The sequence below is a fragment of the Pan troglodytes genome, chromosome 15 (assembly GCF_028858775.2).
Source record: "Pan troglodytes isolate AG18354 chromosome 15, NHGRI_mPanTro3-v2.0_pri, whole genome shotgun sequence".
NCBI classification, from domain to species: domain Eukaryota; kingdom Metazoa; phylum Chordata; class Mammalia; order Primates; family Hominidae; genus Pan; species Pan troglodytes.
The window spans coordinates 38894192-38910291 of NC_072413.2; the positions used below are offsets into that span (position 1 = coordinate 38894192).

At 35.1% G+C, this 16100-nt stretch overlaps 1 long non-coding RNA gene across 10 annotated transcripts in view; it reads left to right on the top strand.

Moving 5' to 3' along the window:
• LOC134808289 (uncharacterized) overlaps positions 1 to 16100 on the top strand; it is a 291140-nt gene that overhangs the window by 84859 nt on the left and 190181 nt on the right. For 8 of the 10 annotated variants that reach the window (XR_010150924.1, XR_010150921.1, XR_010150920.1 and 5 more), the window contains one exon: positions 1993 to 2070. The exons of the other annotated variants lie outside the window; for them this stretch is intronic. This is a non-coding gene — a long non-coding RNA (uncharacterized LOC134808289). The remainder of the gene's footprint in view (positions 1 to 1992; positions 2071 to 16100) is intronic. 10 annotated transcript variants of the gene reach the window in all.

Genomic DNA, 16100 nt, shown 5'->3' on the forward strand with positions numbered 1-16100 from the left:
TTATTTCAGGTTGACACAACATGCAGAACATGCAGAATTTAGCCAACCAGAAAAGTATGCTGAAGTCTTAGTGTTCAGAGATTTCTTTGGGGCTCCAATCAATTATATAAGCATAATTGATTGATGTTTCGTGTAATAAATCTCAACTTCTAGACTACTTGATATATGACTCAAAACCCCATCTCTAAGTCACATTTTTTGGTGTTTCTGTAGTGAGCAGGCTAAGCATCACTTAGTGCATGCTGTAGTGAGTCACTCTGTAGTGAGCATGCTTCACTAAGAATATATGGGTGTGGCCTGCACTTTCCTAAATCACTTTGTTAAGACTACATATTATGGCCCATGGCTCCCAGTCAAACAAAGATATATCTATCAGGCATGACACTCCAAGGACCCAGAGATTATTTCTCAGATGCCAAGGAAAAATGCTAGAACTTTCTTCAGGCCAGGCCAAATATTTTACTGCACAGACAGCACAGACATTTGCAGAATGCCTACTATCATTTTTCTGCCACAAGTAACTATAATATGACAGATAATAAATTCCCCCCAAACTAGTAAACATGGAGTAACATAAAATATTAAGAAATCTTTTCTATTGTCTTTCCATAAAAAAAAATGGATAAACTCTAATCCCATTAGTCTACTTCAAATTCATGGACAAAGAACCTTTCAAATAAGTTTAATGTAATCCCATATAATTCTTTAGAATTGTTTTTTCCTGTTTTTACAGAATAGGTAAATATGGCCATAGTTGATAAATGCTTTGTTTTTTACATTATAGAACCTTTTCTTTTCCACAAAAGAAAAAAAATTCAAGTAATGTAAATATAATATTTGGAGATACAGCAATAACTACCAGAAGTGACAACTAAAATAATTAAATATGAGGAGTTAGCTGTGGGGAGTAAGGCTAGAGAGTGGGGAAGAATGAGGGAAGAGTTAGATAGGGACTATTGTTCTTTTTTATGTCTTATTAAAAGAAAATCTTTAAACAAATTAAATTTGACAGGGTGTAATTGAAACAAGGATGGTTCACAAATCAAGCAGCCCTCAGAACCAGAAAGGTTCAGAGAGATCCCTTCCACCACACGGGCAGGCAGCATTTATAGACAGAAAATGAAAAGTAAGATACAGAAACTACTTGTTAGGTTACAGATTGAAGTTTGCCTTCTTTGAACATGCTCAGATTATTTGACAGCCTGTAAATGGTGGAAGCTCAGCTGCTGTGATTGGCTGAGACTCAGCTGGTTGTTAAACACGTTTGCTCCTAAGTTAGGCTTTTGATTTCTTTACGTATTCAGTTAGGTTGCAGTTTTTTTTTTTTTAGATGGGGACTTAAGGTACAGAGGCATCCTCAGTCAAAAGTGAGTTTAATAGTCATTTGATATAATATATATTTTTGCCATTAGCATTATTTTGATTTAACAGTCTGACGTCCTAAGTTGCAAATATTACCTTCGTAGTTCATAAAGCAGGTTTTGTATATAACGGTAAGAGAGTCCCATATGTATAAAGGTTCAAAACAGTTAAAAAATCAGTGGGCTTTTAAAAAATGTTTTCTCAAATACCTTATGCACACCTACTTACTTATTATACAAATCTATTAGAACAAGTGTATTCAGCTCAAATAATGTCTAAACTTTTATATATAGTAGTTAAAGAAGATAACTATTTTCAGTTATAGTTTAGTATAGCTAATTATAGTAATTAGGTTATACTACTTTATTTGGATAAGGAATTCAAATATATTATAAATGTTACATAAATACTGAATTAAAATGCTCTGTCAAAATTTATTAAAACTCAACTCGATGGTACCATGGTATTTGAAAGCTTCTGCCAAAGAGTCTATGATGACAGCCAAGTTAAATGAAAATCACGTTTGACCTTTTGTTGCAAACATAAAAGCATTTTCTCTTTGAAAATGTAATAGCATTTAAATACGTTAGTATTGACATACGTTTGGTTTATTTTCCATTTATTTTCTAGAACTGACTGATAGTATTTTCCTTTGGAAGATCCTTTTATATTCTGTCTCTATGAAAGAAGTGTTTTCAATGAAATAAGGTAATATATAAATTTTTTACATTTTTTCATACAGTAACTATAGATTTCTTTAGATTCTTACATTATATATTTTTCCCAGATTGTATTCATTTAATGCTCGTAAAAATCACATAAAATCAAATGGTTATTTGTGAATATAATAATTGTTCTAAATTGTAGTTAGTAATTGAGCTTCTATTGGTTATAAGTCATTATGTAAGATACCACAAAAACTCAACTACAAAGTATATGGCATCTCCAGTGTCACAGAGGAGATTTCAGTTGAGTAAGGATGATGAAAGTAATAGTAATGACTACAAGAGAATATATCATAGGAGAAATACTAACAGTGATATCGGAATGAAAACAGCATTGCAAAATTCTAACTGTGTCAGTGAAAGAGATTTGATGTAACCAACTCCATCTTGCTTCTAACCTCCAAGCTGTCCTCGTTCATTCCTGGGTGTAAGCTAAAATAACTTTGGGAGTGACTTCTTTTATAGTTTAAAACAAAGATAACAACAGCCCTCTCCCAAAACAAACCTAGCCATTTGCCTGGAGACTAGACTGCCTTTGTAGGACTAACAAATTATCCACAAGATTAGAAATTATGGTTTAGGAATCATGCAGCTGGAGGCTCCAAGATTCCGACCCTCCCTAAACTGCTCCAAAGATCACTGCTTGAGATACTTTGTAGACCCCGCACTTGGTGGATCAGCTGGCACCAGCCAGAAAGATTAACTGGCTCATCTTATCTTATGGCTCCCACTCAGGAACTGACTCAGCACAGGAGGACAACTTCAATTTACTATGATTTCATCTCCTACCTAACAAATCAGGACTCCTGGCTTATTGGCTTCCCCCCACCCACCAAGTTGTCCTTGAAAACGCTGATCCTGAATCCTTGGGGAGACTGATTTGAGTAATAATAAAACTCTGGTCTCCTGCACAGCCAGATTTATGCGAATTACTCTTTCTCTATTGCAATTTCTTTATCTTGATAAATTGACTCTGTCTAGGCAGCAGGCAAAATGAATCCATTGGGCGATTACAGGAAGACAGAATGAAATTGTATTATCTATAGCAAGAGAATTAAGACATGTCTTTTCAAAGCTGACTGCAACATTTTGGTTTCTTAAAAACTGAGAATTGTGGTAGAAAATTTTATTTCTGCCAAATTTAAAGTTTAGTGATGGGTTGTTAAGTACTGGGGTAGGTAGAGATGTTATCTTACAGTATTAAAGTCTCAGCAGAGTAAGAATTGTGTCCACACAGGGGTTTTTTTTGCAGAGAGATTGCAAAGCCAGTGAGGTTTCTGAGAAGAGTGGAGAAGGAGAAAAGGTCTTCTGCCTGGTCATTCAGCCTAGTGTTGGATACGGGAGTCAGACTGGGGTGAGAAGAGCATTTATGTAGTGGAGGAGGGTCAAAGTGAAGCTAAGAAATTTGTTACATATGAAAAATTGGCTAAATGAGTAGATAAGTTGATGTGAACTAAGTGTCTCGTTATCAGAGCCTGTATTTACAACTACAGAAACTGGAAGAATAAAATGTACCCTTTGGGATTGAATTAGAATTGGGAATATTAGTATGAACTTGTGGTTTTCAAGTTATGGTCCAGTGAACAGATAGATAGAGAAATAAGTATAGACCTAAAGATGTGCACGTCTATTTATTCATACAGTACATAAAAATTTTCTAGCTTTGTGCACTAAAACAGTCTAGGAGCAGTAACATCCCAAGAGTAGTAAGCACACTACCACATATAGCACATGTATCTTCTCTTCTAAATATATTTTTCCATGAACAAACCAGGGCATCTTGGACAAAATGTCTGGTTGGAGGACTGAAGCAGTAAAAATACAAGATGAGTCTGAGGCATCTTGTTTCTCCAGGACAGAGGAAAGTTCCCAGGAAAGTTTTCCATGTCAGAAAGACATAGAAACCAGCTGTCATTATTCAAATCTTGGGCAATTTAACCTGAAAATGAGGAAATTTTATAAAATATAAAATCATAAATTAATTAAAAATTGATATATTTAAAAATAATAAAGGATGCAATATTATATAATTTCACAGTGTTTTTCCATAAAATAAGAAATTACAAATGAGAAATAAGAATAACTCTCTAAAGAAAAAGCATGTCAGAATCCATCTTAATGAAGTAATCATAATGAACTTCATCAGTACTGGGACAGTTTGAAACTTACCATCTGTTAAGATGCAATAGGAAGGCAGCATAACTGCTGTGATATTCCTGCCAAATAAACACACTCTGAATCAAATTAGAAAAAGCATCAAACATGTTTAAATGGATTAGCACTCTACAAAATAAATGGCCTGTAATCTTAAAAAGGTCATGAAAGTCAAGAAAAGAATGGGGAATGTTCCAGGTTGACGGGAACTGAAAGACATGATAACTAAATGCAATATGGAATTATGAATTTAATTATTTTAGACTGTTGAAAATTTGTGATATTTGTAAGAGGTCTGAGGATTACATATAATAATGTCTCATTCTTACCTTAATTTTAAATGACTGTGATAAGGGTAAGAATGTGAATGTCTTATATAGAGAAAATACAAAGTAATATATTCGGAAGGTGACAGAACATCAGGGCAGCAACGAAATTGAAAATGTTTTATTCTCATGACCACAGTATAAATTTGAGCTTGCTTCAACATTTAATAAATAAACAGAAATTTAATATGTAAAACATAATGTCCCAAGTCTTGGAGGTGAGAAAAAATATGTACCTTAGCAATTTTATTAAAATTCCTAACACAATATACTAGAAATGTAAAATCAATCTCCTCACATTGAAGAGTAAAAAACATAGCCAACCATGCTCAATATTTATTCTGGTCTTGTTGCTGAAACAGGTCTGAACTGGTTCTCAAGTATAGTCAATTCTATCTATCCAGAATACCTCACTTGCACTTTTCAATTTCCAATATCATCACTCTTATTCAGGATCTTATTAGTGCACTTTATATAGTAGTATTATAGCTAATGATATTTTAAATATCCTCTCTTTATTTAATCTTTTTGTTATAAAATTTATAATTTTATGAAATAAATCTAGCAATAGCTTGGCTCTTTTCATGCTACCAGAAAAAAATATAAAATTTTCCACAATTGCTTTATATCATCATAGTCTGGAACCTCACTATCTAGACTAGTTTTTACTTCCTACTTACAAGAAAATTATTTCTACTTGAATTATTTGCTGATTACCAAATGTGGATCTATTTTATTTCATTACATATTTTTTTCTGTCAAAATCTACTTAATTTTCATAACTAGTTCATCTTTAATATTCTTCACTAAAATACTTTTCAAGTCAGGTGAATATGGTTTCTTATTTCTCCAAACTCATCAACCAAATCACTTCTCTGATACTTAAATAAATAAGCCTTGCATATTAGATGTATGTATACAGGTATTTTCTTCTTGTTATATCTATATTCCTCATGAAGAAGGATTCTAGTTTATCCTCTTCAGTATTTAGCAAAAACAACAACATCAAAACGTGCTCATAATCTGAGCCCACCACTCCTGGCATCCAACCCACTCCAGCAGCTCAGCCCCTACCTGCACTGATGAAACACCCCAGAGACTGAGGATCATTCCACTTGCATTTTTTTCTTCAACAAATCCATGCCACAGCTTTCACAAGCAACCACAGCATAGGCTGCTGAAGTACTTGCAGATAGTACTGACATTGACAATAGCTAAAGAAATCATATGTAGAGTACACTCTGGCACCCACCCGCAACCAAAGCCAAAGTAACCTACCCAACTGACACTATAGAACATATCTACAGAAAAATGTATTTCCCTATGAAAGCTAAGTTATTCTATAAAATTAAAAGAAGCACCTGTTCCATCAGGTGTGCAGCTATCAATTTAGAAACAAAAGAAACATAAAAAGGCATGGAAATGTGATGCCTCCAAAGGAATACAATAATTATCTAGTAACAGACCAAAGATAAGAAAATCTATAAAATACCTGAAAAGGAATCCAAAATAATGTTTTAAGTAAGCTCAGTGAGATACAAGAGAACACAGATAAAAAAACAATATCTGTAAAACAGTATATGATGTGAATGAAAAATCCAACACAGGTTGATATTATAAAAAAAAAACCAAACAAAAATCTGGGAATTAATATTCCCCTTCTTATAACTCCACTAGGCAGTGCCCCACTGGGGACTCTATGTGGGGGTTCCAAGCTTTTATGCTCTGCTTCCTGTTTAAATATAAATTCCAACTTTACATTATTTCTTTGCTTCCATATCGGAGTGTAGGTTGTTAGAAGCAACCAGAACACATGTTGAATGCTTTGATGCTTAGAAATTTTTTCTGCCAGACACTCTATATTATCACTCTGAGGTTCAAACTTCCACAGATCCCTAGGTCATGAATATAATGCAGCCAAGTTCTTTGCTAAGGCATAACCCATGTGGCCTTTGTTCCAGTTCCATTTGAGTTCCTCATTTCCATCTGAGACCTTTTCAGACTGGACTTCACTGTCTGTATCACTATTGCCATTTTGGTCACATCAATTTAACCATTCTTTAAGATCTAAACTTTCCCTTATCTTCCTGTCTTCTTCGGAGCCCTCCAAATTCTTTCAAAATCTGCCTATTATCCACTTCCAAAGCTGCTTCCACATTTTCAGGTGTCTTTATGGTAAGACCCTGTTCCTGTTAATAATTTTCTATATTAGGCTGTTCTAATATTGCATCAAAGTAATACCTGAGGCCGGATAATGTATTGAAAAAGAGGTTTAATTGGCTCACAGTTCTGCAGGCAGTATAAGCCTGGCACCAGCATCAGCTTAGCTTCTGGGAAGGCCTCAGGGTGCTTTTACTCATGGCAGAAGATGTAAAAGGAGCAGACATGTCACATGGTAAAAGCAGGAACAAGAGCTAGTGTGGCATGGTGCCACACACTTAAACAACCAGATCTTATAAGACTCACTCACTATTGTGAGGAAAGCACCAAGCCCCATGAGGATTCTGTCCCCATGACTCAAACACCTCCAATTAGACACCCCACCTCCAACATTGGGGACTACATTTCAACATGAGATTTGGATGATGCCAGATATCCAAACTATATCAATAATGTTTTTCTCTTCATTACAAATTGAACTAAATTTTAATGAGTCAATAATTAGATCTAATCCAGACATTTTTTGTGGAAGTAATTGACATCTAATGAAAACTGTCCTTAAAATGAAAGTTTTATACCTGCCTTAAAAACGTGGCTTGAACATGGGTTATACTTCTCATTTTATGATTAGCTGTGACATTTATCAACTTAATATGATATTAAAAATTGTGATACAATACAAATGAGAACATATTTTAACTTGAAAATATCAATTATTTTTACAATAAAAACTGATGCTATTATTAACTTTTACACAGAATTTAAAATTAATTGCTGAACACTACAAATTAGCTTCAAAACACTATTTATTTTTGTAAAAGATGCTTCAAAATAGTATTGAATTAATAAATGTACAATATAAGGAATGTGAAAAATTATTGTAGCATATATAACAGTACCATCCAACAGTAATACAATGCAAACCAGATTTGTAATTTCAAGTTTTATAGTAGCCACAGTTTAATAAAATTAAAGTGAAATTAATTTTAATATTATATTTTATTTAAATAACTATACCCCAAATATTTTCATTTTCACATTTAATCAATATAGAATCATTGTTGTGATGTTATTCTCATAAAGCCTTTAAAAACATGTGTACACTTTACAATTGTAGCACATCTCAATTTGGACTAGTTCTATTTTGAGTATTCAATAATGACATGTGGCCAATACCACTGCATTGAATAATTCAGATATAAAATGCAGATCCTTAAAGTCTCAGCTACAAAGCTTGGAAATTCTAAGTAGTAAAATTTAGATCCAATGCTGGATTAGTTTATTTTCTCACTGTTATAAAGATACTACCTAAGAATGGGTAATTCATAAAGAAAAGGGGTTTAATTGACTCACAGTTCCACTTGGCTGGGGAGGCATCAGGAAAGTTACAGTCATGGAGGAAACTGAAGGAGATGCAAACACCTTCTTAACAAGGTGGCAGGAGTGAGAGAAACAGAGGAAACTGCCACTTCTAAAACCATCAGATCTTGTGAGAACTCAATCACTGTCACAAAAACAGCATGGGGGAAACCACCCCCAAGATCCAATCACCTTCCCCCAGGTCTCTCTTTGGACACGTGGGGATTGCAATTTGGATTACAAATTGAGATTTGGATGGGGACACAGAGACAAACCATATCATTCTTCCCCTGGTTCTTCCCAACTCTCATGTCCTTTTCACATTTAATAGCCAATCATGTCTCCCAACAGCCCCCTAAAGTATTAACTCATTCTTGCATCAACTCAAAAGTCCAAGTCAAAAGTCTCATCTGAGACAAGTCAAGTCTCTTCCACGTATGAGCCTGTAAAATCAAAAGCAAGTTAATTACTTTCAATATACAATGAGGGTACAAGCATTGGATAAATGCTCCCATTTCAAATGTGAAATTGGCCAAAACAAAGGGGCCACAGGCCTTATGCTAGTCCAAAACCCAACAGGGCACTCATTAAATCTTAAAATTCCAAATTCTCCTTTGAATCCATGTCTCACATTCAGGACACACTGAAGCAAGGGGGCACCCCCACAGCCCTGGGCAGCCCTGCCCCTGTGGCTCTGCAGGGTACAGCCCCTGTGGTTGCTTTCATGGGCTCGTGTTGAGTGCTTATGGCTTTCTCAAGTGCATGGTGCAAGCTGTCAGTGGATCTACCTTACTGGGCTCTGGAAGATGGTGGTCTTCTTCTTACAGCTCCACTAAGCAGTGCCCCAGTGGGGACTCTGTGTAGAGGCTCCAACCCCACATTTCCTTTACACACTACCCTAGCAGAGGTTTTCCATAAGGGCTCCACCACTGCAGCAGACTTCTGCCTGAACATCAAGACATTTTCATACATCCTCCAAAATCTAGGGAGAGGTTCCCAAACTTCAACTCTTAACTCCTGTGCACCTGCAGGCACAAAGCCATGTGGAAGCCACCAAGGCTCGGGTCTTGAACCCTCTGAAACAAGCCACAGCTTTAGCTGGAGTGGCTGAAATGCAGGGTGCTATGCCCTGGGGCTGCACAGAGCAGCGGAGCCTTGGGCTCAGCCTATGACATCATTTGTTTTTCCTAGGCCTCTGCACCTGTGATAGGAGGGACTGTCTTAAAGAACTTTGACATGCCCTGGAGCCATTTTCCCCATTTTCTTGGCTAGTAAGATTTGGCTTCATATATATATATATATATAAAGCTTATATATGAAGCCATCTATATCTATGAAGAAAGCTTTTATTGGAGAAAATATTTTATTTTCCTGTGATGTTGATAAATTTACATACAAATCTGAAAATCCTCTGAACTAAGAAAGCATCACTGACTTTGACACTGCTGGACAAAACTTATTTGACATTATATACGTGGTATAGATTGTCTTCTTACTACTAAAAATATTCATTCAGTCATTTTACATATTTTTATATTTAATTTATTAAAAATTTATCCCGAAACTCCATATGAAATGGCTTTTAAGTCTCCCCAAGTGACTTCTGTTGAAATAGAAGAAAACTACTTTTTTAAAATTCTTTCGATTATGGAAAGAACTCATTCAATTTCTCAGCCTCTCAACCTTGTTAATGCACATATGGTAAGTGGAATTAGAGAATTATGTGGTTTTGCACTTTATTTATATATGAAGAATATATATGAAGGGTTTATATATATAAAGAATAAATATACACACACATTTATGTACACACACATGTGTGGATGTGTATAACAACACTAATAAGATTTTTAGATGCATATTATTTCTGAGACTATTGAATTAAATACTTTATAAACACATATTATTGCATTTAAGCCTTATACCTTCCTATGATGGAGATGATATCACTATTCATATTTCACAGAGGAAACACCTTGCTACAAAAATTATCATGCAGAGAGGAAAAGATAGAAGTTTAGTTTGAATCCCTGCATTATTATACCAAACACTTTACTTTTATCACTAACAGTGAATCTTTCAGCAGAAATCTTATAAGCCAGAAGAGATTGGGGGACTAAATCCAGTATAAATAAAGGAAAGAAATTTCAATCAAGAATTTTATATTCAGCCAAACTAAACTTCATAAGCCCAGGAGAAATAAGATCCTTTTCAGACAAACAAATGCTAAGATAATTTATTATCAACAGACTTGCATTATGAGAAGCCCTTAAGAGACTAAACAAGAAAACAATAAGCCTATTACCAGCCACCACAAAAACACACTTAAGTACACAGACCATTGACACTATAAAACAACTACACAACCAAGTCTGCATAACAATCAGCTAGCAACATGATAACAGAATCAAATCCACACATATCAATATTAACCTTGAATGTAAATGGACTAAACACTACAAATAAAAGTCACAGAGTGGCAAGGTGGATACAGAAACAACACCCAACTATATGCTGTCTTGAAGAGACCAGTCTAATGTGTAATGACACCCATAGACTCAAAATAAAGGAATGGAGAATAACCTGTCAACCACACAGAAAACAAACTATAGCAGGTGTTTCTGTTCTAATTTAAGATGAAACAGATGTTAAATCAACAACAGTCAAAGAAGACAAAGATGGGCATTACATAAGGGTTCAATGCAAGAAGACTTAACTATCCTAAATATATATGCACTGAACATTGGAGCATCCAGATTCATAAAACAAATTCTTCAAGACCTAAGAAGAGACTTAGATAACCACGCAATAACAGTGAGACACTTCAGCACCCCACTGACATTATTGGACAGATAATCGAGGAAGAAAACAATGACATTTAGGACTTGGGAACATTCAGGAATTTGACACTTGACCAAATGGACCTAACGGACATCTAGAGAACACTCCACCCTACTGCAACACAATATACATTTTTCTTATCTGCATATGGCAAATACTCTAAAATTGACCAGATGATCAGGAATAAAGCTATTCCCAACAAATTCAAAAAAATGAAATTATACAAACCACTCTCTTAGACTACATACAATGAAAATAGAAATCAATACTAAGTAGGTCTCTCAAAACCATATGATTACATGATGATTAAAAAAACTGCTTCTGAATGACTTTTGGGTAAGCAATAAAATCAAGGCAGAAATCAAGAAATTATTTGAAGTGAATTAAAGCAAAGATATAACATAACCAGAATCTTTGGGACACAGTGAAATCATTGTTGAAAGTTTATACTGCTAAACACCCACATCAAAAAGAAAGATCTGAAATTAACAAGGTAGCATCACACCTAGAGGTACTAGAAAAAAAAGAGCAAACTGACTGAAAAGCTAGTAGAAGAAAAGATATAACCAATATAAGAGTTGAACTGCTTGAAATGGAGACATGAAAAATCATACAAAATATGAATGAAACCCAAAGCTGTTTCTTGAAAAGAATATATAAGATTGATAGAGCACTACCTAGATTAACAGAAAAGAGAAGGAATCCAAATAATAATAATCAGAAATGACAAAGGGAACATTACCACTGATCCCACAGGAAAAAAAAACCCTCAGAGACTACTGTAAACATTTCTATTCACACAAATGAAAAAAATTTTCAAGAAATAGACAAATTCCTGAAAATGTTCAACTTGCCAAGACTGAACCATGAAGAAATTGAATTCATGAATAGATCAATAATGAGATTCAAAATTGAATTAGTTAAAAGAAACCTACTTATAAAAAATAGCTCTGGAGCAGATGGATTCACAGCTGAATTCTACCAGGTGTACAAAGAAGAGTTAGTACTAATCTTCCTGAAATTATTCCCAAAAATTGAGGAAGAGGGACTCCTCCCTAACTCATTCTAGGAAGCCAGCATTACTCTGATATCAAGCCTGGAAGAGACATAACAAAAATAAAAAATAAAATTTCAGGTGGATAAAGAAACAAGACCCAACTTATACTGTCTTCAAGAGACCAGTCTAACAATATTGATGATAAACATAGGTGCAAAAATTCTCACAAAATACAAGCAAATCAAATTTATCAGCAGATCAGAAACTAATCCACTATAATCACATAAGGTTTATTCCTGAGATGCAAGGTTGGCTCAACATATGCTAATCAATAAATGTGATTTATCACATAAACAGGACTAAAAAAAATCACATGAACATCTCAATAGCTGATAAAATGTGACATCCCTTGATGTTAAAAAACTATCAACAAGTTAACATCAAACCAACATAAGTTAAATCAATAAGAGCCATCTATCTCACATCTAAAACCAACATCGTACAGAACAGGCAAAAGCTTGAAGCATTCCCCTTGAGAATTAGAATAAGACAAGGATGCTGACTCTCACAACTCCTATTCAAGTACTGGAAGGGTAGAACTTGAAGTCCCAGGCATAGCAATAAGGCAAGAGAAAGAAATTAAAGTCATCCAAATAAGAAGAGAATAAGTCAAACTACTTGTCTTCACAGACACTATGATTTCATACCTAGGAAACCCCATAGTCTATACCCAAAATCTCCTAGGTCTAATAAATAACTTCAGCAAAGTTTTAGAATACAAAATCAATGTGCAAAAATTGGTAGCATTTCTATATACCAACAAAGTTCAAGATGAGAGCAAAATCAAGAATATTATCCTATTCACAATACACACACACCCACACACACATACACAAAAACACACACAAATACCTAGGAACACAGCTAACCAAGGAAGTGAAAGATGTCTGCAATGATAATTACAAAACAGAAAACAGTGCAGAAATAAATCAGAGATGACACAAACAAATGGAAAAACATTTCCTGCTCATGGATGGAAATGATCTACATTATTACAATGTCCATACTGCACAAAGCAATTTAAAGATTAAATGTTATTTCTATCAAACTACCAAGGACATTTTTTATAGAGTTAGAAAAAACTATTCTAAAATGTCTTTGGAAGCTAAAAAGTATCTAAATAGCCAAAACAATTTGAAGCAAAAATAACAAAGCTGAAGGCATCACATTACTGACTATAAACTATACTACAAGGCTACAGTAACCAAAACAGGACAGTCTGGTATAAAAACAGACACAGACCAATGAAACAGAATAGAGAACCCAGAAGTACAGCCACATACCTACAACCATCTGATCTGCAACAAGGTCGACAAAAACAAGCAACAGGGAAAGGACTCCTTATCCAATAAATGGTGGCAAGATAACTGGATAGCCATATGCAAAAGATTGAAACTGGACTCCTTCCTTTCACCATAGAAAAAGTCAAGCCAAGATGGATTAAAGACTTAAATGTAAAATGTAAAACTATAAAAACCCTACAAGTAAACTAATATGGTTTGGATTTATGTCCCTGCCCAAATCTCATGTTGAATTGTAATCCCCAGTGTTGGAGGAGGGACCTGGTGGGAGGTCTTTGGATCATAGGGGTGGATTTTACCTTGGTGCTTATGATAGTGAGTGAGTTGTCATGAGATCTGGTTGCTTGAAAGTGTTTAACACCTGTTATTTCACTCTTTCTCCTTCTCTGGCCATGTAAGACATGCCTGCTTCCCCTTTGCCTTCTGCCATGATTTTAAGTTTTCTGAGGCCTCCCTAGCCATGCTTCCTGTGCAGTCTGTGAAACTGTGAGTCAATTAAACCTCATTTTTATTTAAATAAATTACCCTGTCATGGTTAGTTCTTTATAGCAATGTTGAGAATGGACTAATACAAAAACCTGGGAAATACAATTCTGGAGATTGGCCCTGGCAAAGATTTCATGATATAAGTGCCAAATGTAACTGCAGCACAAGCAAAAATTGACAGATGGAACCTAATTAAGCTAAAAGGATGGCTGGACACAGTGGCTCACGCCTGTCATCCCAGCACTTTGGGAGGCTGAGGCAGGTGGATCACAAAGTCAGGAGATCAAGACCATCCTGGCTAACACAGTGAAACCCCGTCTCTACTAAAAATACAAAAAATTAGCCAGGCGTGGTGGCGGGCACCTGTAGTCCCAGCTACTCGGGAGGCTGAGGCAGGAGAATGGCAAGAACCCGGGAGGCAGAGCTTGCAGTGAGCCGATATCACACCACTGCACTCCAGCCTGGGCGACAGAGCGACACTCGGTCTCAAAAAACAACAACAACAACACAAAGCAAAAAGTCTTCTGCACAGCAAATAAGGCTATCACTTGAGTAAACAGAAAACCTACAGAATGAGAAAACATATTTTCAAATTATGTATCCAACAAAAATCTAATATCCAGAATCTATGAAGAACTTAATCAAATCAGCAATTGAAAAAACATACATTCCTATTAAAAAATGAGCAAACGATATGAACAGACCCTTGTGCAAAGAGTAAATGCACATGGCAAAGAAACATACAAAAAAATGCTTAACATCACTGATCATTAGAGAAATGGAAATAAAAAACCATAGTGAGATACTATTTCACACCAGTCTAAATGGCTAATATTAAGAAGTCAAAAAATAATAGATGCAGGCGAGGTTGTGGGGAAAAAGAATGCTTATGCATTGCTGGTAGGAATGGAAATTAGTTAAGGCACTTTGGGAAGCAGCTTGGAGTTTCTCAAAGAACTTAAAACAGAACTACCATTTGACCAAGCAATCCCATTACCTGGTTTTCACTCAATAAATATAAATATTTTTGCCATAAATACACATGTATGCATATGTTCATTTCAGCACTATTCACAATAGCAAAGACATGGAATCAACCTAAATGCCCATGAATGGTGGGCTGGTTAAAGAAAATTTTGTACACATACACCATGGAATACAACGTAGCCATAAAAAATGAATGGGATCATGTCCCCTGGAGCAAAGTTGAACAGTTGTAGTACATTATCATAAGCAAATTAACAAAGAAATCGAAAACCAAATACCGCATGCTCTCACATATAAGGGGAGCTAAACATTCAGTACACATGAGCACAATGAAGGGTACAATAGACACTGGAGCCTACTTGAGGGTTGAGGATGGGAGGAGAGTGAGGATTGAAAAACTACCTATCAGGTACTATGCTTATTACCTTGGTGATGAAATAATCTGTAAACCGAACCCCCATGACCTGCTATTTATTCATATCACAAACCAGTACATGTACCCCCAAACCTAAAATGAAAGTTTAAAAATAAAAAATAGAAAATTAAAATAATAAAAAATAAAAACATCAAAATAGTTGCTTATATCTGGCAAGACTGAGACAAATGAAATCGCTAATATTTGACATTTTTAAGCAATACTAATGCCAATTTTTGTTAATTACTGAATATTATATGCAAATGATCCACTTCAACTTTGGATAGTGTTCATTGCTAGAAAAAGAAAAGCTAAAGGAGAAAAGTTCGCTGGGCATGGTGGATCACTTGAGCCCAGGAGTTTGAGACCTGCCTGGCCAACATGGTGACATCCTGTCTCTAGGAAAAATACAAAAATTAGCCAGGCATGGTGGCGCATGCCTATAGTCCCAGCTACTCAGGAGGCTGAAGTGGATGGATTGCTTGAGCCCGGGAGGCAGGGGTTGCTGTGAGTCTAGATTGCACCACTGCATTCCAGTCAAGGTGACAGAGTGAGAGCCTATCTCAATAAAAAAAGAAAAAGAAAGTTTAGGGCTTTGGCTGTTTAGCTGTATTTTTGAAGATTTATTTACTTAAAAGAAAGAGATGAGGGAAAATATTCTAGTAACAGCAAATAAATTACCTAGAAATATATAGTTGGAAATACAAGTAACTATGTGAAAAAAACTGTAATACTTTCTAAGGGAACTAACACAAGACCTCACTAAATGAAGAGATAAACATATTGTAAGATTAAAATTTTGAAGTGCTATAAAGAGGTTAAAATTAGTTTTTATTTTGTAATAAAAGTATAACTGTTAACATTTTAATGAGAGTATTTTTATTTGAAAATTGAAAATATTTTATGTTTACTCAAAAAAGTTAATAT